This window comes from Peromyscus eremicus, chromosome 2 (assembly GCF_949786415.1).
Source record: "Peromyscus eremicus chromosome 2, PerEre_H2_v1, whole genome shotgun sequence".
Lineage (NCBI taxonomy): Eukaryota > Metazoa > Chordata > Mammalia > Rodentia > Cricetidae > Peromyscus > Peromyscus eremicus.
In genome coordinates, this window is record NC_081417.1 from 29,827,049 (window position 1) to 29,852,634 (window position 25,586).

The window sequence follows — 25,586 nt, forward strand, 5'->3', positions numbered from 1 at the left end:
TTATTTTCCAATTTGGGGAAGTACAAGTTTTTTGAAGTATGACCTAATGATTCTCTGGACTTCCTTAGTGCTGTTGTTTTTCCCCCTTTTGTTTCTGGTTTTGTTAATTTGGATATTTTCTCTTTGCCTTTTAGTTAGTTTGGATAAGAGTTTGTCTATCTTGTTGATTTTTCTCAAAGAACCAACTGTCTGTTTCCTTGACTCTTTGTAGTGTTCTCTTTGTTTCCATTTTATTGATTTCTTCACTCAGTTTGATTATTTCCTGCTTTCTAGTCCTCTTGGGTGTGTTTCCTTCTTTTTGTTCTAGAGCTTGCAGATGTGCTGTTAGGTCCCTAGAATGAGATCTCTACTAAATCTTTATGAAGGCTCTTAGTGCTATGAAATTTCCTCTTAGCACACTTTCACTGTGTCCCATTAGTATGTTGTATATTCATTTTCACTGAATTCTAGAAAGTCTTTAATTTCTTCCTTGTCCCAGTGATAATTCATTAGAGAGTTGTTCAGTTTCCATGAATATGCAGGCTTTCTGTTGTTTCTACTGTTGTTGAAATTCAACTTTAATCCACGTCATTCTGATAGAATGTAGAGGATTATTTCAATTTTCTTGTGTCTGTTGAGACTGGCTTACTGACACAGTATATGGCTAACTTTGGAGAATGTTCCATGAGATATTTAGAAGAAAATGTATTCTTTTGTGTTTGGGTGAAATGTTCTGTAAATACCTGTTAGGTCAATTTGAGACATAACATCTGTTATGTCCAGTATTTATCTGTTTAGGTTTTGTCTGGATGATATGTCCATTGATGAGAGTGAGGGATTGAAGTCTCCCATTATCAATGTGTGAGGGTCAATGTATGATTTCAGCTTTATCAGTGTTTCTTTTACAAACATGGGTGCCCTTGTGTTTGGGACATAGATGTTGAGAATTGAAAGATCCTCTTTGTGGAGCTTTCCTTTGATGAGTATGAAGGGTCTTTTCTCATCTCTTTTAAGTAATTTTGGTTGGAAGTCTATTTTGTTAGATATTAGAATGACTACACCAGCTTGCTTCTTAGATTCATTTGCTTAGGAAATCTTTTTCCAACCTTTTACTGTGAGGTAACGTCTATCTTTGAAATTGAGGTGTGTTTCTTGTGTGTAGCAGAAGGATGGATCTTATTTTTTGCATCCATTTTGTTAATCTGTGTCTTTTTATTGGGAAATTGAGTCCACTGATATTGAGAGACATCAATGACCAATGTTTGTTAAGTCCTGTAAGTTTGCTGTAGTTGTTGATGGTGTGTGTATGTGTGTGTGTGTGTGTGTGTGTGTGTGTGTGTGTGTGTGTGTGTGTTACTTCTTTGGGTTACGATGATGTGAGCTTATTTATTTCCTATGTTCTTGTGGGTGTTTTGACCTCATTAGGTTGCAGTTTTCCTTCTAGTACCTTCTATAGAGCTGGCTTTGTGGATAGATATTTTTTTAATTTGAATTTATCATGGAATACCTTTTCTCCATCTATTGTGATCGTAAGTTTTGCTGAGTATAGTAGTCTGGGCTGGCAACTGTGGTCTCTTAGAATCCGCTAGACCTCTGTCCAGGCCTTTCTGGCTTTTAGAGTCTCCATTGAGAAGTCGGGTGTAATTCTGATAGAACTGCCTTTATATGTTACTTGACCTTTTTCCTTTGCAGTTTTTAATATTTTTCTTTGTTCTGGATGTTTAGTGCTTTGATTATTATGTGATGGGAAAAAGGAAAGTTTCGTTTCTGGTCCAATCTATTGTGTGTTCTTTAAACTTCTTGTACCTTCTTTAGGTTAGGAAAATTTTTCTTCCATGGTTTTCTTAAAAATATTTTCTGGATCTATGAGCAGGGAATCTTCTCCTTCTTCTATTCTTATTATTCTTAGGTTTGGTCTTTCATTGTGTCTCAGATTTCCTGGATGTTTTATGTCAGGAATCTTTTAGATTTACCATTTTCTTTGACCTGTGTATATATTTCTTCTGTTGTATCTTCAATGCTTGAGATTCTCTCTTCCATCTCTTGTGTTCTGTTGGTGTTCCTGTTTGCTTACCCAGATTTTCCATTTCCAAAATTCCCTCAATTTGTGTTCTATTTCCATTTTCATGTCTTGAAAAATTTATTCATTTCTGTCAACTGTTTTTGGTTTTCTTGCTTTTCTTGACATTCTTTAAGAGATTTATTGATTTGCTCCCATTTTTTATTGTCTTTTCCTCAATTTTTTAAAAGGAATTTATTCATTTCCTCTATCATCATCACAAAGTTGGTTTTAAGGTCCTTTTCTTGTGCTTCCACTCTGGTGGAATATTCAGGGCTTGCTATAGTAGAATGGCTGAGCTCTGATGGTGTCATATTGTTCTGGCTGTTGATTGTGTTCTTACATTTATGTTTAGGCATCTGAATTTGGAGTGCTTATAGGTCTAGGTGCCAATTTCTGGATTTGTTTTTGTTGGATGGGTGTCTTGTTCATTGGTTTTTGTTTCCTTACTGGTCTTGTGGCTGCCATGGCTTGTGGTTGAGTAGAGGGTCTCAGCCTGCAATGGGGACTAGACTTCTCATGGCATAGATGGCTGTTGGTCCTGTACAGGATAGTTGCCCAAGAATAGGGCTGAAGTTTTGTCTATGTGTGTGGCCTCTGATCTGGCTGGGGGTCTTCAGGAGATGATGGCCTGACTTCTGGTGGGGTAGGAGGCTTCTGTCTGGTTTCCAGAAAGTTGGCCAGGTCTCTGGGGTTCAGGATGCTGGTCTAGCCTCTTGGAATCAGGATTCTAGCCTGGCCTCTGATGAGGAGGAAGGCTTCCACCAGAGGTGTGGGCCAGGATATGAGGATGAGGAGGGGAGGGGCATTTGGGGTTATGCTGGGCACATGTTGTTAGGGTGGGGGCCAATCTTACTAGGGGTTAAGGATGCTGGCATGGCCTCTGGTAGAAGAGAAGGCTTCTGCCAGAGGTGTGTATTGGGATGTGGTGACAAGGAGAGGAGGGACCAGTTAGGATTATGTTTGGCAGGCATGGGTGGGGCAATGGAGGCAGGAGGCTTACCTGGTTTTTAGAAAGCTGAGAATATTGTTTTTTATATGAAATTTGCATTAAGCATCTTTATAAACATCGCATCAGTACTGAGTTGTTCCATGAAAATTCACTCTTTCTATGCTCATTTTTTTTTATGGGCAAAAAGTCATGGACTCTAGTTGCAATTGTGTACATATAGTTTTATGTCTCTTGGTTATTTGACAAGAGTAAGTTCACTGCTAAAATGCAGACATCGTACCACTAGTCCCATATTGCTAGACCAGGGAAGAGGTAGGTTTCAGCACTGTCAACCAAGTTCAACAAACTGGGTACTGTAAAGCGAGAGGACATTCTTTCAAATTCTGTGGAGAAGGACTGAAGATCACATTATCAGGAGAGTCATGTTCTCTGTGCAGTCTTGAGGGGAGGAGAGAAGAGGAGAGGACATGACGCTTCCCTATCTAATTTCTGCACATCTTTGTCATCCTTGAAGTTTCTTGCTCACAGCGTCATCGCCACCTTCTCTCCCTCTATCACGTTCAGTTCCAAGTGCCTATTCTTGTGCTGTTTCTTTTACTGATGCCAGTCATATCCCAGGCTTTTCATGTCACATTAATACATTGCATTTACAAAGAATCTTATTTCCAAATGCAGTCACATTCTGACACAGTTGGGGTTAGGACTCAAATATACACTATAGAGATACAAATAAACTCCCAACAAAACAGCATCACACTTCTGAGACCCCATATTCAAATGCTCCTAGGAGTCTGACCTCTATCAAAACAACAGCATTAACCAAGCAGACTTTCTCTTTTGTGTTATTTTTATTACAGACTCAAGAAGAAATGTTCCAATCAATCATACAATATCTAACTGAAATTTTGCAAATGGCATTTGCAAATTATTTGTGTGAATGGTCTTAGCAATATGGTTTAAAAAGATAAATGGGTCATTTTTTAAATTGTCAGACCCGTCTCCAGATAAATGTCTAGGTGTGTACAGATCTTGCTGAGCCCATTAAGGAGATGGTGGCTGGGTCTGACCCATGTTGCAATTTACCGAACAGGACGTGGTGACTGAGTTATCTCCCAACCCCTATGTCCTGGATGAGGCAATGTCAGCTCCTCCAGCTGCATGGCCTGCGGGGACAACTTCTATTGTGCCACTGCTCCATCAGTATGTGGAGCCCTTGATTTAGTGGTGTGTCTCTTGCTTCCTGCTGGCCCGAGCAGGTTGAGAAGGTGAATTAAATCCTCCTTTTTAAAATTTCAGGATTGATGACACTCAGAGTAAAGAAATGGCCCTTTAGGGGGAAAATGAATCTCTTAGAGTTGTGATTTAGGATAAGAGTGAGCTTTATGTCAGACCATGATAGCCACCCTTCCAGAGGGATCTGGATTGGAAATCTTTCCTATGTCATCATCATTCAGTGTTCCCTACCCTGTTCTTGTCTTACTATTCTTCCTCTGTCCCACACAATCATCTCATCTCCCATTCTAGAAGTTTCTATTAATAAAGAGTTAAATATGTAATAAGAAACAAAAACAGAAGCAATAGAGAGAAAAACCCTATAAGGTTTTTCAATTAAAAAACAAGTTCCAATGTAAGTAATAAGGTCAACATGATATAATTATATTATAAATCAAACCTTTATGATTAGGGTATTTTTTCCTATCAGTACTAAAAATACAATATGGAGACTTGAAACTTCTTTGAAGATTTTAAGATTTATTGTAAGTAATATATGAATCTTCAAAAGTATACTAGTTACTTTAACTTATGATTTTTGGGCTTCAAATACTTTGTGATAATTACATGTAAAATCTGGTATATTTTATTGCAATTCATAAAAGAGTATGTTCCTCTTATGTCTATTCTTTCAGCAATATGTAAAAATTAGTGAACTTACACAAAATACACTATGTTTTTATGGGAAATGAACAAAAGAATAAGACGGTGGCTTATACCACAGAACTGCAGGTCATGATAAACTTATACTCATCTAATGTAGTAATAATTATGCATATACTCTATCAATATACTTTTGATGAAAAGAACATAACTCAGTCAATTGTGATTCAATGTCAAACACTTAAAAGATTTGCTAGCCTGGCTTTCATGACTTAGTTTTAAGTATCTTTTGGCAGAAAAGCTATGTAAATAGAAGCTCTTATTCTTTAAAGATACTTTGTACTTAAGTTTTCAGGAATGTGCGTGTGCATGTGTGTGTAACGGTGAAAAACAAGGCCAGGAGCTTGAAAAAGAGCAAGGAGTTTTATATGGAAGGGTTTGGAGTGAGGAAAGGGAAAGGGCATGTTGTAATTATAATCTCAATTTTTTTTTAAACCTGACTGCTACATGCCATTGAAGTAGTTCTTCAGATTCTCACCATCCACATATGCCCATAATGTTGTAGAAAGAACAGGAGCCTCCTTTCATCTGGTATGCTAAGGCCTGACTAAGCAAACTCTGTGACTACGTATTGGATTGGAGATAATACCCATCTCAAATGTATATATTTGCACCAAATATAAAATTTGAGAAAGTGTGCACCCAGATTTCCTCTTCTGTAGATGTTTTAAATGATAGGAGTCCAGGTAGTTTTCTAAGTTATTTAGACTTTATAAGTAAAGTTACTAGTACATCAAAATTACACATGATGCTGTTCTCATGTAAGGTACATGTTTTAAAATTGTGTTCAGAGAGGTTGTCAGTAATTCAAATGACTTGCCTGTATTTCACCAGCATTGCTACTACATGTTCAATGTTGGCTGGTATGAGCTGCCAATGTACACTGTTGGTTGTCTGTCTCTGCATCCCCTGCCTAGGAACCAGGATGTCTTTAGTTGTGGTCAGAAAGGGGTTGTGTGGAAGCAGCAAGGTATCAACAACAGTTGCCTTCAGGGTCTGGCCCATCTTCATTGTCTGGTTAAAGTCTAACTAACTCCTAGGCAGAACACTCTTAATCCTCATATTCTATGACTCTAGAGATAAAATATATTTCTTGCACAGATCTCCATATACCAAACCCCATTTTTGACAAACTGCCATAGTTAAGAACCATTGTCTGAAGTGATCCAGAATGACAGTGTTCTATCTAGGCTGCTGATTATCTGGCTGTAAACAAATTATGTGATTTTTTTCTGCATTTTAGATTCTCCATCCATCTGTAAGTTGGGAACAAAATCTTTAGCAAAGCACGTGATAAACTAAGCACTCAATAAATATTAGATGCTAAAAATGTTAGTTTGACTACAGGGTTATCCTCAGTTCTTTGTTTTATTGGGAAACATGCCTGAAAGTCACTGGTCCCTTAAAACTGAAAAAATGAAAGAAAACTAGTAAATAAATAAAAATGAAAAAAAATCTGTATTAGTTACTTTTCTATTACTGTAATAAGACAGCATGACTCAGGCAACTTATACAAGGAAGAGTTTCTTTGGGGCTTACATTTACAAAGTCTGTCACCATCATGGGCAGGAACATGCCAGCAGGCAGGCAGGTAGGTATGTTGCTGGAGTAGCAGCTCAGCACTCATATCCCAATCCACAAACAGGAAGCAGATAGAGCACTGTGCTAAGGATGGCAGGAGCCTGTTATCAAAGCTGGCCTCCATGACACACTTCCTCCAATAAAGCTATTCCTCCTAAACTTCCTCAGGCAGTTCCACCAACTGTGGACCAAGTATCCAAACTTATGCACATTTGGCCATTTTTATTCAAACCACCACACCATCTTCCTTCTTAACTATATGTACTCAGTCTCTACTAACTAGAATTACCTCCTACAAGTGATTTTTAAGTTCTTCATATTCCTAACATGTATAATATCCATACCAGCCCCTTATAAATATCATGCCTTTTCCACTTGAAGAGTTATTGATTTTTAAATGTCATTCATATTTTAATCTACTCTCCTAGATGTATAGTTTCCCTATTCATCTGGTACATCTGGGCATTGTAGGAGAATAACTGCTACCCTTCAAAGCTTAGTCACTAAGATTCAGAGAACTGTTATTACTACTATTTTTTAATAATATGTTCTGCAAAGATGGAATTTTAAGATGTAAAGGCTGTGCATTATTTTTTTTTCTCAAGCTCCTTTCCTTTGTCATAAAATTGACCAGTGAGGTATACTGCCAATAAGAATCCATTCATTTATAACCTCTTAGGTCATCAGATGCAATATAGATCACAAAAGCAGACTGTGAATGTTGCTTTCATGTAAATACCCTCTGCTTTCACCATCTGACCCCTAGTCTCACACCTCATAATAGGCTCTATGAACTGCATGGTTGAGGTAGAGAATGGAGCATTTTCAAGGAGCCAAAGAACTATAGTCTGTTGCATAGGTACCAGCCAAAAATGCATGGTGGGAAGAATTCAGATTAGAGTAACTAATTAATAAGGCTGATGATTTGCATGTTTTAAAACATTAAATGTTTACTATTTTTAAAAGATTTTTTTATAGAAGTACAAATCCCCTTTTGCTTTCAAATAAGAAAAATAATTGAGCATTCATTTATACCTATCAAACATATTTTCTGAATATGAAATGTAATTAGATATTGGCCTTATAAAAATACTTTAAGAATAAAACTTCAAAAATAACTTAAAAAATAACTCAAATTGTAATTCTATTCTACCTTAAACTAAACATACATGCCATTATATGTTGTATACTATAATTATTATTCCTTCCTTCATATCTTCTGCCATTATCAAAAAGTAATTATTTAGTAGTAACTATTGGTATAAGGCATTACGGTAATGGGGAAATTTGGTTTTAGTATTGGGGAATGGATTACAATCTGAATAGTAATTAATTTTGTTTGAGAGAATGAAGGAAGGATGGTAGGCAGAGGGTAGGTAGTCATGTCTTTCTTGTCCCCATATTCTCACTGTAGATATCAACTACTAACATTAATAAAAAACTTATTCTTTTGCAAAATGTTTTGAGTAGTTAAACATTTTTATTAAAATTCCTGAATAGAACACCAGTATCACAGACACTAAGATCCACAATTAATAAATGGGACCTCACAAAATTGAAAAGCTTCTATAAGGCAAAGGACACTGTCAATAGAACAAAAGGTAGTCTACAGAATGAAAAAAGATCTTCACCAATCCTACATCTGACAGAGGACTAATTTCCAAAATATATAAAGAACTCAAGAAACTAGACATAAAACAAACAAACAAACAAACAAATAATTCAATTAAAAATTGAGTACAGATCTAAATAGAGAATTCTCAAGAAGAATCTCAAATAGCAGAGAAACACTTAAAGAAGTGCTTACCATCCTTAGCCATTAGGGAAATGTAAATCAAAGTGACCCTGAGATTCCATCTTAAACCTGTCAGAATGGCTAAGATCAAAACCACAATGACAGCTCATGCTGAAGAGAATATGGAACAAGGGGAACACTCCTCCATTTCTGGTGAGAGTGCAAAATTGTACAGTCACTTTGGAAATCAATCTGGTGTTTTCTTAGAAAATCAGGACTCAGTCTACCTCAACACCCAGCTATACCACTCTCTTGGGCATATACCCAAAGGATGCTCTATCATACTACAAGGACACTATCTCAACTATGTTCACAGCTACTTTATTTGCAATAGCCAGAACATGAAAACAGCCTACATGCCCCTCAACTGAAGAATGGATAAAGAAAATGTGGAATATTTCCACAATGGAGTGTTACTCAGATGTTAAAGCAATGACATCAGGAAATTTGAAGTCAAATGGATGGAACTAGAAACAATCATCCTGAGTGAGGTAATCCAGACCCAGAAAGACAAACATTGTATGTACTCACTTATAAATGGATATTAACCACAAAGCAAAGGATATAACATGCTACAGTCTACAGCCCCAGAGAGGCTAGGTAACAAGGATAGTCCAAGGAGGGACCCATGGATCTCTCTGAGGTCGAGAAATAAAAATGGGTAGACTAGCGGTAGATGGGGATGGGAATATGAGTGACCTGGTTGAGGGTGGATGGAGGGGGAGAGTACTGAAAAAGATGACTGGAAAGGGGAGGCATTTTGGGGTCAGGTAGAAACTAGATACAATGAAAACTAAGGAATCTATAAGAATGACCCCAGCTAAGACTCTTAGCAAGAGTGGATATGTAACCTGAACTGGCCATCTCCTATGATCTGAAAGACTTTCAGTGAAAAGATTGGGATCAACCCAATCTCATAACCTTTGACTTACAGTCTCTCCTGCCTATGGGATGTGTAGGGATAGGGTGGGAATTGGAGTAAGGGTGGTGCTGAGATTGTAAGTGTAGCCAACCAATGACTGGTTCAGCCTCAGACCCATACTACAAGAATGAGCTCACCCCTGACACTGCCTGGAGTGCAGGGACCCAGAGGCTAGAAGGCCCAGAGACTTAGCATAGAACCAAATATGACTGAAAAAATTCTATGTAATGATACCTAAGAATATTTTGCTTCACTCATAGATTGGTGATTATCCCAATTATCACCAGAGAACCTTGATCCAGTAACTGATGGAAACAGAGGCAGAGACCCACAGCCAAACATCAAGTTGAGCTTGGGGAATCCTGCTGAAGAGAAAGAAGAAGGATTTGTATGAGCTAGAAGTGTCAAGGACATTACAAGAAAACCCACAGAAACAAGGTGGTCTCATAGGAACTCACAGAGTCTGAACCAGCAACCAGGGAGCCTGCATAGGACTAACCTAGGCCCACTACATATATGTGACAGATGTGTAGCTTGGTCTGCTTGTGAGACACCTAACAAAGGACAGCTCGGGCTGTCCCTAATACTTTGGCTGGCTCTTGGGAACTTATTCCTTATATTGGATTGCCTTGCCCAGCCTTAATATAAGACAGGGTTTGCTTAGTCTTACCACAACTTGATATGCCATGTTTTGATGATACCCATGGGAGGCGGCCTACCCCTTTCTGAACAGAAACAGAGGAGGAGTGGATTGTGGGGGCAGAGGAGAGGTCAGGGGAGGGAATGGGAGGAGAGGGGGTAGGGGAAACTCTGGTCAGGTTGTAAAATGAATAAATAAAAAAATATGTGTATATATTTTTTTTTCAGTCTAATCTATATTTTCTTTAGTTGGTATAAGATAAATTTCAACAGAACAAGCTGAGTGTAGTTAATATATATTGTAAAATAAAGATTATAAGCTGAGTATAGTGTCTATATACATGTGTGTGCATATGCATATGGTACATGCATGCGTATGACTACTTATGGGCATATGTAACACTACTGAGGAAAAAAGACTGATCTCAAGGTAAGCAGAACTGTGGCACATGAGAGAAAATAGTGTAACAGACTCACCTTTATCTCTGACTTGTACCTGGGAGTGGCTTTATTTTCTGCCATCCTCTGCAATCTGTTGACTTGAAATGCCTAATTTTCCAAGACATCTCTGTCACTGAGTCCTAAAAGCTTGCTGCTGTCCATGTGTGGGATATGATACCTCGACAAATTGCTGGTACATATTTCCCTTGCTGAGAATTTTTCCTCTTTGCTCTTTGAAGGGTAGATAGTCTTGTGATGAGCTGTGTTCCTCTCTTTACAGAAACTTCTCATCTAATTGTGTGAACAAACTCTTAACTCTAGGACAGAGGGCACTTCTATCTTCCATGCTGCAAAGATCCTTTGGAACAAGAACATCTTTCAATATCCCTTAAAATCTGAGCGCACTAAGTATTTAGTACTTGGACTAACCCCTGCACAAATGTGGAACAGACATGTTCTGGGTCTGTCTTTATCTGCTTATTCCTTTAAACAGACCCCGAATAATTTTTATATTTAATTCAAACTAGAAAAATAACTCTGGAAACAGATGCTTGTGTAAAGCCTGAAATTTACACTCTTTATTTTCTCCCCATACTTAGTGGCATCTGTTAAGTGAGCTCTTGATAATGCAGACAAATCTGAAAGATGCTTTGCCTGTGTGGTCCATCACACTTAATGCTTCTTTTGGTATTAAGACTGATGATGAGAACTTTTGGAATTACTATTCAATTAATTCTTATATTTGAGAACAGCTGAGGGCAGGCAGCATTTAGGGAGAGTTGTTAAAAAACTTACATTTATAGAGTACACTTCAATCATCTTTTTCATAATTTGTTCAGCATCTGACGTGAAAAACTTCCTGAAACATGCTGGATTCTGTCACAGGGATGGCTACTGTGCTGGTTCCTCTTTCTCTGCAGACATTAAGAAAGGTGTGTCCATCACTGCCAGCTCACAGTGTACCTTCTTGGTTTACCTGTGCATCCTTAGGACAGTGGCCTTTCTTCATCACCTTCCTTCTGAGGCGATGGACCTTTATCAACATGGAATCCAAGCCAAGCCCTACAAATGGCCAAAGGTACCATCATTCAAAATCCAGTTGTTGCTATCATGGTGAAAACCTCTGACTGTTAGTGGGTCCTGGCAACAGATTAGGCTGCATCACTGGCAAAGGCCATGCCTTGGGGATGATACTCTGAATGTAAGTCAAATAATAAGAAAATCAACGCACAGATTGCCAGAAGAGCTCACCCATCTACCTTAGCACTCTTCTAATAGACATACGTCATGAGTAAGTGAAAAGCATGCTTCCAACGGTGATGAGTAATGGTCATATCTATTTCTGATACTCTCTAGAAGTGAAAATGTTTGTTTTCACCCTCCAAATCTCAAAGCAAAAACGGCATGGAACAGCCACAGAGACATCAGCAGGAAGCAAACGAGAGTGCCCTTTAGTGTGGGAACAAATAGTTCCATATCGTTCAAAGACCCCATAAAGCATGCTTGGAATTTAATAGAATATAATAATTAACCTCTATAACTCTGGGTATTTAATAAAGTAGAAAGACAATCCATTTAAAGAGTATATAAAATAATATAAACATTCTGTAATTTTCTGAAGAAATGGTAAACAAACAAGATGGTGGGGTAAAGAGGGCATGAGCTGTACAAGTTTTCCTCTTCCTAGTTCTTTATAGGACTATTTCTCTAGCCTTAAAGAAGTGGTAAGTTTCTGCATTTGGGATTGAACTTGATTTGGTATATCCATTTTGGTTATGACTTGCAGTTTGTACTAATGCTGGCGAAGCTGTCTTGTGAGTTGAGCCCCCTCTTTAACGAAGCCCTTGGAACTAACAATTGTGTAAAACAAACAACTTGTTTATTCCCAGAACAAGTTGGCTGCAAGAGTGTGCTAGCTGCGCGTTTTACCATACTGGACTCATTGTCTCACTGCGGAGATTGAAGAGACCGCTAAGGGAATTGAAAGGCATGGAGGACTGAAATATGGTCTCATTGCAGAACCTCAAAGCTCAGGTGGCATGCTCATTTCCTGTGGCTTTGAGAAAGGAAGGAGAACTGTGGTTTAATGGTCCATATCAGAATCCAAATTCCAATTCAAGCCTCGCTTGAAAGAGACTCCATCTCAGGCAAGTCGCTAAAGGACCATTTCCCTATAGGTCAGTGTTCATCCAATTTAACCTTTCTTCACTCTAGTGAAGTAACCCTCATTAAAGGTTTTTAAGTTGTTTAGTTTTAAATAAAGAACAGCTTAACCTTGCACTAAGATATAATGCTAGATAATGAAGGAAAGGCTAATGAATTATGACCCTATCAAAAAAAATCAGTAGTTCCTTCAACTAAGAAAATTATAAACTTCATCTGTTTGTTCCATACAAAAAAATTGAGGACTAGACCACTTAGATCTTTGAATATTCTGGTTCACATGTTTTCATCATACAGGAACTGTTAATTAAGGTGAACATTTTAGATGCAAAATCCCTCTTTTCTTTGTAACAATGTTTGTTGAAACACTTCCCACAACTGCAAATTAAAAAGACGTTTGGATCACGAGCATGTGTTCACCATCAGCAGAATGGGGGCGGGGGTGGATTCCTTTTATAGTCAAGGATTTTCAAGCTACCTCTATTCTGCTAGTCACAGCTTATTTCAAATGTCATTTATTTTCTTAGTCTGAATAGTTTGCTTCTGTAACTGTTTATATTCAAACATATACCAAGAAGCACTCATTCTGAGAGCACTGGTATGGGATGGAGAAACCAATGTTAATTCCATGCAGATGATTCTGGTCTCTGCTTTTTGGGGAACTTAAGTCAGTAAAATGTGAAATATATAATCATATAAAGCTAAAATAAATTTAATGACTCTGGCAGTGACCGCAGGGATCTTGAGAGTGTGTAGAGAGGTGATAAGGTGATGCCTAACTCATATATACTGTATCTATACATATATATATATATATATATATATATATATACACACACACACACGCATACATACATGTATGTATGCATATATACATACAAATGATAAAGATTTTTTTAATGTGGTCATGAATTAAAAGATAAAAATTAACTTTCCTATTTTAGATGATTGAAAAGAAAAACTTTGAAATTAAAACACCCATGATAAGCCATCAGAAAAACATACGTAGTATGCAGAGGTTTGGATAGGCACAAGTATCTTTATTCACGATAGTTAAACCTCAAAACCATAATGTTTATTAATAATTCTTTTAGAAAATTCTTTCTTATCTTGATTCTACACAGGCTAAAAGTTTAAATAAACATCTTGTCAAAATGATCACTAATATTGCCAAACACTAGTATGTTTTCAAATGTCAAGCTTTTGAGTTACCACCACTCCCAAATTATTAGCCCTAAATACAATGGCATTTTTTTTTACTCTGTGTTATGAAACATGTCTATTTTAAAGTCTATTTAATAGTTTGGGCTTGTGATTGCTGTCTGGTAATTGAAACTGAGGAGTGAGACTGCACAAGAAGGCTTACTACTCAGGGTTAATAGCTGCTAGTATATCATTTATTTGCTTGCTTAAATAAAACAAACTAAGAAAATTTAGACCAAATACACAGAATGATTCATTTTTTAGAATAATATTGTAGCGCTAACTTTTGTATAAAGCACTTGTAGATGTGAAAGCATGGTATAAAATATTTAGAGACCTTTAAAAAAACAATTTTATTGTGATTTTACATTACTGAAGAAAAGTAACTGAAGAAAATCCTTTTGTGAACAAGTAAATAAGATTATTTAAAAGGCACTCATGTATGTACATATATGAAAAGTATTAAGGCAATATCACTTGCTAGCTCAGTTCTAGAATGTAAGGAAAAGGAACCGTCCTCTGAGGGGAAAGATGGCAAGAATAGGAAGGCAATGCAATGCTGAAGAAAGTCATCTATTGAGGTCTTTGCAATCACACCAAATACTCAGTCGTTCAAAGCAGCAACCATCTATCTCCAAAGACTCTGTGTGTTAGCACTTCAGCTTGGAGACTTCTGAGTGTGTAGGTATGCTCTTCTCTCCTTTGAAATTACCTACAAGGCTGTAGATGATCAACTGGGGCTGTGTGTTGTCATGCCTGACCACTGTTGCCAGCTGTTGCCTGGGGAAGTGCTTCACTTAGACTAGACTAGCCCACAATAAGACTTCATGTTCAAGATCTTTCATGTAACATTTATTGATATGCTGTTGGCAAAACCAGTCACACAATCCAGGGTGAAGCAGAAGAGAAGCATGAGGAAAAGTGTGGAGCATGATGCCAACAGTGTTGGCCCAGAGTGGGGCATGATGCTGTCAGTGCTGGACCATAAGCTAACAAACTGCTACAATAAAGTAAATCACTTCTTAAGACAACAGATGAAAAACAAACGGCATGAGAGAGTTGACATTGAGTCGTGGCAGCAAGCAAAGGATCCAAAACAATAATTATGTTGGTAATTTTGGAAAATCTACTAGTTAATGTAATGTTGCCATTGTCTTCTGATACCAGAGAGGGTGAACTGGGCATCAGGTGTCTAACCTCATGTATCTTCATTCTCTACATCCTATTGAGTCATGGTATTTTGAGAGTCATTCAAAGGCTTACCATCTATAAACTTCTCTTATTTAACAATATGTTTCATTTTTTTGAAATTATAATTATATTTCCCTCCTTTTTCTTCCCTCCAGTTCATCACATGCACCTCCTTGCTCTCAATCTTTTGGGAGCTTCTTGATATCTTTCCTTTATCTTCTATGCAAAATGTGTCCATAAACTATTTCCTTTGTGAAATCTATTATTCCATTGTGAAATCTGAAAAGCCTTTGTATCTATTTACTCAGTACAAGAGATATTAAGAACCAAGTTTTCTTTCTTTTGACTTAGAAAGGGTATCACTATGTAGTGTCAGCTGGCCTTGAACTTACCAGGTACACCAGACTGACCTTGAACTTGCTGAAATCATGCCTCAACCCAAGGTCCTGAAATTACATGCTATCATCATGATAGTCATCCAAGAATTACATTTAATCAAAGGTTTAACCATATAATGCTTCCTCTAAAACTTAGAATGGGATTCCTATTGGGTCCTAAAGGGTTATTTTTTTCAATAACAAGAACTGCCAGAGGCTATTTCTTGGCAGCAAAAATCTGTGCATAGTGGTCCACATCTGACTGACCTCAGATTCTCACTCACATTATCCCTGGTGAATGAGATGGATGGGAGAGCCCCTGTGGTTTGGCCCACAAGCACAGTTCCTGATGAAGGTTAACTGTGTGGGCCACTTTAAATCTTACACAGCAAATTGCTGACATCTGGATTTCCTATCAAGTTTACCAGATATTCCACAGTAATTTCTGTGTTTATGCAACATAAAAACACAGGTATTGAGTTTAGGAAAGATTTTACTCTCCATAACACTACTATACAAGGGTTTATAAAATTTGTGAACAATTAAAATATTCACTGTTACAAAGCCACTGTCACCTTTAGAAGTTGCTGATGATACCTGAGTTATATCTGAATGCATTGAAAGGCATTTGATTTGCTACTTAATACTTCACAAAATCTATTTTTTTTGTAGGATGCTGATTCATTTATGAGTATACTGGAACTTTTCCTGGACCATTTTTTCATCATTAAAGAAATATTCTCATTCCACTTTTCTAAGGTGTACACATCTGCTACAGAAGTTACTCGATACCTGCAGTTTCACTTACCATAGCTTCTTGCAATCAAGTGGTCTGAAAACATTAGGGGAGAATTCCACGAATAAATAATTTATATGGTTTTTGAATAGCAACCCATTGTGATCAGCATGAGGACACCTCACTATCTCTTGTTTCATTCTACATGGGACATCAACCATCTCTTCAGGCATTGTGTCTACACTGTGCATACTCCCTAGCTTCTTATCAGTCAGTAAGTTGATTGGTTTGAGATTAGCTGTTACAGTATTGCAATGCTATGTTAAGTAACTCTCCCTCTGTTATATTCTAACTCTGTTATAAAGCCTACACCACGTACCCCAGTCTCATCAGGTGGCCATTGTGTCATCTCAAATAATCAACAGAAAAATAGTAAGATTGGCACAGTAATATGCATCCAGATCACGTTTCTATACCTTTCACTAAAATATATTGTTAAAGACATTTTGGGTTGATTGTTGCTCTCTCACTGACCCTATGGATGCATTAAATCTTACCATGGACATATATTTATAGGAAATTCATAATCTACATAGTGTTTGATACCATCTGCAGCTGCAGCATCCATGGAGGGTACAGATGCTTGTGGAGAGGGATCTTGTAGCAGATTGCTCTACCACATCATCAGCTGGAAACTTGATCAAGAAATATTAAAAGTAAAACAAAACAAAATAAACTAGTGTTACATATTTTAGAATAAAACAGAGATTTCACTCTGTTATCCTCTTTAAAATGTGAAGAAAAGTCATTTGTAGACCACTCAAAGAGAACTTGGGCACAGTTTGAGAGCATCTATGCTTCATTCATTTATTGCAGAGATTGTATACTTCCTTATAAGTCCAGTTTGTTTCCAAACTGGAAAAGTCTTTCCTTGGACAAGAAGACTTTTCTACATTGAATTATTTTTTATCCATTTTTCTGGAGAAATTTTCATTTTACCTTATTAGATATTATAAAATACATGTTAGGAAATACAAGGCAAGAAGGAAACAGAGGAGCCACGAGAAGGTAAGGCTTTCTAAAAGCGCCAAGTGAGAAGATGCTGTCATTCCATTCATCTCCCCATACCCCCATTAGGCTCAATGAATACATCCACTTTCTGAGAGGTCATTGTGTCCACCACTAATTGGATGGTTCACTGTGGGAGCATTCTTAGGAAGCATCAATGGTCACTCTGGAAACCATGGTTAGAGTTTGTACAGTTAAAGCTCAGGAATGAAGCAAATGTATTTAATATAATGTGCTTACTCTAGTTCTCTTAATTAGATTTTATTTCCTGCAAAAGGTTGTTTTTTTTTTTTTGTTTTGACAAGGAACAATTACACTTGTTACCCTGAAGATCATAAAACCAGGGTAGAAGCATTTCAATTTTTCATCCTTCCTGAAGAGTGTATGAGATTTAAAGCTCTTTTCTGATTCCTTCTGTTTAGAACTCTGGAAGCCCATTAGCTGCTCTAGTTAAGTAGTGTTAATGAGTCCAGTTTAATTGTTTTCCATGTCAAACTGTATGCAAATCCCCACAATCAATGTTTTCCACACCACAGGTTGGTGAGAGGGTACAGATTGGTCACTCCTGAGCTCTAAGGTAACTGTTCATATTTCTCTTCATAGCTGACATTGCTTAGGATATTTGTGGGAAAGATAGCCTCCCCCTTTTTCCTTTTTGAATATAATAGAATGCAAACTGTATGCTTCCCAACTTCATTTAAGATGGCTAGCTGACCACGAGCAAGAGCAAACAAGCAAGTAAGCAGTGATCCTCTGTAGTTTATATGTTAGTTTCTATTCTGACTTCCCTCAACAACTGGTCCCATGTGATTCTAGGTTGCACATCAGTACATCAATAATCAGGATTTTTTTTCTAGGTATGGAGTGTTAACAATAAAGAATAAATGCAGAGGAGGTTATTCACGTAGGGGGAGGCATAGCTCCTGTGTGGAGATCAGCTGGAAACTGGCAGCAGTCAGTTCTTTCCTTCCTTCTAGGTCTGAGAGATCACACTTGGGTTATCAGTCTTTGCAACAAATGTCTTTACTCATTGAACCATCTCATTGGTCCAAGACAGGAGATTTTTTTTTCTTTTTCTCTTATTTATTTATTTATTTATTTATTTATTTATTTATTTATTTATTATTAATTAAGAAATTTTCCATTCATCCTACATATCAGTCACAGATTCCCCTGTCCCCCTCCCCCATTCCCACCTCCTCCAAGGCAAGGTCTCCCATGGGGAGTCAGCAGAGCCTGGTATATTCAGTTGAGGCAGCTCTAAGCCCCTCCTCCCTGAACCAAGGCTGAGCAAAGTGTCTCAGCATAGGCCCTAGGTTCCAAAAAGCTGGCTCATGTACTAGGGACAGGTCCCAGTCCCACTGCCTGGGGGTCCCCCAAACAGTTCAAGCTAAACAACTGTCTCACTTATCCAGAGGGCCTAGTCCAGTCCCATTGGGGTTCCTCCATTGGTTCACAGTTCATGTGTTTCCACAAGTTTGGCTGGTTGTCTCTGCACTTTTTCCAATCATAGTCTTGATATCTCTTGCTCATGGAATCCCTCATCTTTCTCGTTGATTGGACTCCTGGAGCTCTGCCTGGGACACAGTCCTGGATCTCTGTATCTGGTTCCATCAGTCACTGGATGAGGGTTCTATGATGACAGTTAGGATGTTCAGCCATCTGATCACCAGAGCAGGTCAGCTCAGGCACCCTCTCGACCATTGCCAGTAGTCTATAGTGGAGTCATCATTGTGGATTCCTGGGGGCCTCCCTAGCATTCTGCTTCTTCCTATTCCCATGGTGTCTTCATTTATCATGACAGGAGATTTTTTTTTAAATGCAATGTTTTAAGACAATTTTCTAGAGGAAGGATTCTGTCTCAATTTTTGAAAATTAGCTTTCACATTTGAGCCACGAGAATCATTTGCAGGAAACTTCATCATAAGAGACATCATTTAGCTCTCTAATCAGTCTACGGAAGAAACTCAATGGCTACTTATTGGCATTTGGGTTCAGTACACTGTGGTGATTTATAGAATTGACTCTTAAGTAGATAGGGGTCTCATAACTTCATCTTGTTCTAACATGCCTCTAGATTTAAGGAAGTGGGGTAGAATTTTTCTACATGAACAAATTCGGTAAAGTTTTGTACTATTCTGCATACACATAGGTTAAAATTTGCCTTGGGAACAATTATTCTTGGTCAGTTCTTCTTCTAGTTAATACATCTTTTGCAGGGCAAAACTTTGCACAGAATACTGAGGGTCCTTAGTTCTTTTGTAGAGATGATTTTTAACTTTTTAACACATATTTAACTAATTCTCTCTCTCTCTCTCTCTCTCTCTCTCTCTCTCTCTCTCTCTCTCTCTCTCTCTCTCTCTCTCTCTCTCTGTGTGTGTGTGTGTGTGTGTGTGTGTGTGTGTGTGTGTGTGTGTGCACGGTGTACAGCTACATGCCCAAGTGTGAGTTAGAGTAAAAGTTGTGGAAGTTAGTTCTCTCCTTCCATTTTATGATTTCTGGGAATTGAACTCAGGTCATCATAGTTAACATTAAATGTCTTAACCTAATAATGAGTCCTTAATGATAGCTCTTGTTCTTTATTTGAATTAACTTTATTTCAGAGAATAAATGTTCATCAACACAAGGTCTGATTCTAAGGTGAGTATGACTGATTTGGGTCAGCAGCTCCTTTCTTAGACTTTACAGGCAGGGTACTAGAAGTGACAGACGTGATTTAGGAAAGATTGGGGCTCAGTGAGATTCTACTATGTTGTTGTATCACCTTGAGGAATTTTAACAAAGTGTATTTTCATAGAATAGAATCAAACTCATTGTTATTTTAATAATTACAAAATAATTAGATGCTACCTTTGTTTGATTTCTCCCCTTTGTGCCTTCCATCAGTTGCCTGCTTTGTCTGAGTCCTAGTGCATCAGGAAGATGTTCTATTTAGTTTTGATGGCATCACTTACTCAGCCTCTCATAGACTCCTACTAGAGCTGGCAATGACCAACATTTTGCTTCTGATTTTTCCAGAACTAGTTGTATTTTATCCAAGGATCATGCTGTGCCCAATAACATAGGGATGGATTTGAAAAGACGAGCAGGAAGTAATCTATCCGGGAAGGTGTGAAATCCAAGCCGGATAATGTGAAGAAAAGCCTGTCTGGATATTGCTAGTGAGATAAAGCACAGAGACAAACAAATTAGTAGTTTGCTAATTGCATTCTTCTTTAGAAATACAGAATTCCCAGGGGAGTCTCTGAGCAAATAACATTCACCCATTTTTCTAAAGCAAGGCACTATTAAGGATCTAGATTTTTATGATATACAACTTGTAGTATATTCTGTTTTCTTTATGCATACACAGAGAAGGAGCCATAAAGTCCGAAGTAAGGGATGGGTTCCCAGGCTTCAGGGCCTGTGTATCCTGAGACTGCTGTCCTTACATGGTTGTTTTCAGAGGCTTTTAAGGCTTATTAAATAATAAGAAGTCACAAATCTTAACACACAGAGAAGAGTGCTTTATTTAAAACAGAGAATGAGTATTAATCCAAATGAGTATTTGAATCACTTTTAATGTGCCTTTTGAATCAAGCTGCTTTGACTTCTTCTATTTTCTTATTTTCTCCTAGTTCCCCTTACTTGTGCCTCCTTTCCTTTTCTCTTTTCCCATCTGAAATGTCTATGGTCTCAAAAGTAATTACTTCATGAAGAAAGTTTTTGCGGATGCTAAACGCTGCTTAATGGAAGCCATAAGCATGGAGCCTGCTAGCATTTGGAGTGGCATAAAACCCATGCCAGGTGGGATCAAGTAGAAAGGGAGGCTAATCATTCTTTTAAATTGGCAGTGTTGCCAAAGGTGGATTAATATGCCTTCTGACTCCCTTATGTGCTGTAAGCTCCTTCATCACCATCATTGTGCTCACGGTTAAGATTCTGAATTAGAGGCATCTCCTGTGGTCAGAGTGGCCAACTCCCTTAATCCCTCTGGCCATATTGGTGATAGATTTTTCATTTCAATATATCATGTATTTTGTAGGCACCATTGACTCAACCAGACCCCAGTGTGGGTACCCAGGAAATGGAAGAATCTTTCCTGATAATGAATCCCAGCACTTTTCTCTGTGAATAGGGCCTTTACCCAGAGAAACACAGAAACACGAGGCAAAACGAAATGTTCCCTGTGCCCACGGAGCATGGAGCACTGTCGACCTGTCAGCTCTGGCACAGCATGCTTCGACAAGATACTGAGGAACAAAATGTGAAATTGGCACCGGCTAGCCTCTCTTTGCACAGGAAATCTCTATTTAAATCTGACAACCAGAACATTGTACCATTTGAAATCCTTGTCATCTGGTTTGCTTTAGCTTCCTTCTTTGAAAAGGAAAGTTTTCGGGATCCTGTTTGAAAATCTGCACTTTTGACGGTGAGTCTGAAACAGAGCCACTGAGGGCTCATCAATCAACAAGCAATGACCAAGCTCACCAGGCTTCCAGGGCCAGGCTGAGCACCTTAAGAGAGGTAACCAAGCCAGGTAACGGAAAACCGCTGTTCTTGAGTCTGCTATGAACAGCTGGCTTGAATGCTGCTCTCTGATGGCAAAATTATTCTGTTCCAAAAGCTGATTTTCCGATGGAACAAAATCTTGCCATTATTGGGCTCACTTAAAATTTTCTCATCAGCATCATAGTCTCTTTTGACTCCCGGTGAGAAAATCAACGTAAGACACCTAGAATCTCATCTAGGTTCCACAGATGAACACAGTAGGTATAAGGATGTAACTGAAATTCTAGGCCAACAGTGCAACATGCAGTTATAAGTAGGCTAATTAAGAGTAATGATACTAAAAATAATCAAGGAGAAAAGTTTGAACTTGGTGAATAAGAAATGAGGAGTTACTGGGAAAATTAATAAGAGAAGGTTAAAAAAGAAAGGACTAGTATCTGGGGAAACTGTGTGCATGGTCTTGATGAGAACTCTAATTTATGATGATACTGATTTGTCTTTGGAGGACCACCTGTATACTACTAGAAAGTTTTAGGAAAGAAGGAATAATCCGAAGTCACATAAAATCAAGCAGTTATAGAATATCACAACTGGAAAGGAGTTTTCCCTACATGCAATGTCATCAAAGCACACTTTACTATATAGCGTGCAATGTGCTAATATTCCAGACAGAGCCAGGACATTAAATTGCAGAGGAACTCCAAGACAGTAAAGGGTAAACACATACTCCATTATAATCCAATAGAAGTGTGCCACTTAATAGTCATAAAACAGAACTGGAAACGAAGAGGAAGGAGGCAGTCCTGTGAAGGGCCATTGATCAGGCTTCAATAGGAGGAGTTTGTTGAGCTAGGATTTGAATAGGAATAGGAATTTTCCAATTGAGCAAAGGTAAGGACACATCCATCTTAAGGAACAATCTAGAAGGGAGAAAAAGAATCACAAGGGATCTTTTTCTCACACTCTGTTGTAGCATAGGGTGTATCTTGCTAAGTATGTGTGGGGGGATAAGGTATAAAAAGAAGTTGAATTGGAAGTACAGTGTCTTGTATTTCTGATGGAAAAAATGATGTTTGTTTTTTAACAAAATAGGTTACATAAGAGTATTTTAAAGAGAGGTGCTTGCAGAAGTCTTAAAAATCACACAAAAGAGTTCAGCATATGGCACAGTGGCCCAAACTCCTGTGTTTCATTTTCCAGGTTAGATACTATTACAACTATTTAACATTTCTTTCCCTAAGTAAGGCCATATGGTGAAAATGTGTGAGGCTTCTTATTTTGGAAAATTTTGTCCTGATTTTTATCTATTTAAAATGCAAAATATAATCATTATCAAGTTTGGATGCCTGAATTACCTGCTCTAATTTATCCTGTGACATAATGGAACTAATAGAGGGCAGTATTCTATAACTTCATGAACTGGAAGGATTATTTACTTATGTTCGTCATATCCACAGTTATGGTCATAAAAGAGTTTTATGCTAGTTGTACAAAATCACACACACAATTATTTTGTATTTAATGTATTCTGATTCAGCAGGTCCTAAAGATCCTCAAGAATGTGTGTGTTGCATAGAATCATAGAATAGCCAGATGATTATAGTTATAGCTGAATTTAGAACCTTGACTCTGTGATCTGCAGATATACAGAGGGCTGTGTTTAATATGGATGTGAACTGAGGAATGATGTGTGTGTGTGTGTGTGTGTGTGTGTGTGTGTGTGTGTGTATGTATGTATGTATGTATTTCCACAGACATGAGAAAATTATGTCAAATTCCCTGAAGCTGACATTTCAAAAGATTGTGAGTTGTCTGACATGGGTGTTAGGGTATCAGGTCCTTTGGAAAACAAGAAGTGCTTTTAAGTGCTGAGCCATCTTTCCAGCTCTGTAAACAGTATTTTTTGCTAGGTAGTGCTGTGGGGTGTCTTTCTGTATGCTATGAATATGTGTTGCTCTGATTGGTTGATAAATAAAATGCTGATTGGCCAGTAGCCAGGCAGGAAGTATAGGTGGGGCAAGTAGACAAGGAGAATTCTGGGAAGAGGAAGACTGAGTCAGGAGTTGCCAGCCAGACACAGAGGAAGCAAGATGACAAGGCAGAACTGAGAAAAGGTACCAAGCCACATGGCTAAACATAGACAAGAATTATGGGTTAATTTAAATGTAAGAGCTAGTTAGTAATAAGCCTGAGCTAATGGCCAAGCAGTTATAATTAATATAAGCTTCTCAGTGATTATTTTACAAGTGGCTGCAGGACTGCAGGTGAGAGATATTTGTCCCCACAGTGGGCCAGGTGGGATACAGGAAATCTTTCCACTACAAGGTAGTGTTGGAACATGCCTTTAATCCCAGAACTCAAGAGGGAGAGGCAGGTGGAGCTCTGAGTTCAAGGCCAGCCTGGTCTACAGAGCAAGTTCCAAGACAGCCAGAGCTTACACAGAGAAACCTTGCCTCTAAAAACAACAACAACAACAACAACAACAACAAACCAAAAACAACAACAACAACAACAAAAACAAACACACACAAACAAACCAACCAAACGAACAAAAAAAAACCAGCATATTTTTACTGACAGTATGGTGGAGAGAAGAGGTGAGTAGCTGCTTTCAGAGTCCTTTTTTATTTCTTCAGTATCTAACTTGTGCAATGTATAAATGGTGAGTGTAAGGGATGTAGAATAGTTCATGGTGAAGTGTGAGTGCTGATGGAAATGGAGGCTATAATCAGCACTAGATAAGATCATCCATGCCAAGCAGAGAGTAAACCTTACATTATTACTAGGTACAGAAAGAATAGCGCCCAAGCAGAGATTGATGTGATTGTCCAGAGGTAGAAAATAGGAATGTAGATTAAGATGTCACGATTAAGGTGATTTTTGAGCCATAGCATCAAATGCTGTAGGTTTATGCTCACCAAGCACTATTTGTGAAATGTAGTTATAAAGCAATTGGTGGTAAATATAACTTTAATAGAGATAAGTAAGAAGACAATAAGATTGCCATGTGTCCTGAGTTTCACACAAGGTGAAAACACATGGATGAGAGTAGTAAGTGAAATGCTAAGGAGCTCTGCTGTGAATGCAGAGACTTGAAAGTATGGCTAGAGGCTCTGTGGTATAAATCATGAGCATGTTACAATAGGAGAGAGAAATATGATGGCATTCACATGTTCATATACTGAAATGAAACTACTTATAGAGAGTGTAAAGAGCCGGATGAGTAAGAAAAATGAATGCAAGTTCTCAGAGAAAAAAAGGAAAATAGGTTTCATGGGACATACAGATAAATTATCCTGGTACACACATGAAAAATATTTCTATGAATTAGGAGTTGATGAACAATGTGCCACAAGCAAGTGTCTACTCATGTAATTCTCTGTTCTTCTCCCTTTTTAAATTTAAAAAAATAATCTAGTAGGTAACCTAATGTCCTTTAATTAATTCTTGCTAATAGACATTGAGCAAATGATAGACATCAGTATGGAGAGTAAGAGCCCCTCCCATATGTCTGGACACCACTAACACTACCCATGCCTCATCTCATACTCCAATGCCATGGTCTGGATTGCTTAATCGTTAAAGTGACTTCATGACAGAGCAGAAGCTACTGAGCAAAACGGTACTTTTTCATGGGTACTTGAAATGGTGGACTCTGAAAAACAGGGGGAGAGAGAGAGAGAGAGAGAGAGAGAGAGAGAGAGAGAGAGAGAGAGAGAGAGAGAGAGGGAGATTGAGAAGTTTAAAAATTCTCTTCCATCTAAGTGTCTACAGAAGAAAGATCACTTATGGCCACTGGCTCCAAGCTTTAAGGAAGCCTCACCAGAAACAAATGTTACAGCACCTTGATCTTGGATTTCTAGCCTCCAGAACTTTAAGAAAATGAATTTCTACTGTTCAATCCCTTCAAGCTTGTATTATTTTGTTAAAGAAGTCTGAACAGATTTACACAGACATTCATAGGTTAACACAAGTAGAAGAGGTGCATGAGGCTGTGTACCAGCGACACACCTGAAGGAAAGTGTGTCACAGCCTGGTGTATTGTGTGAGGAGG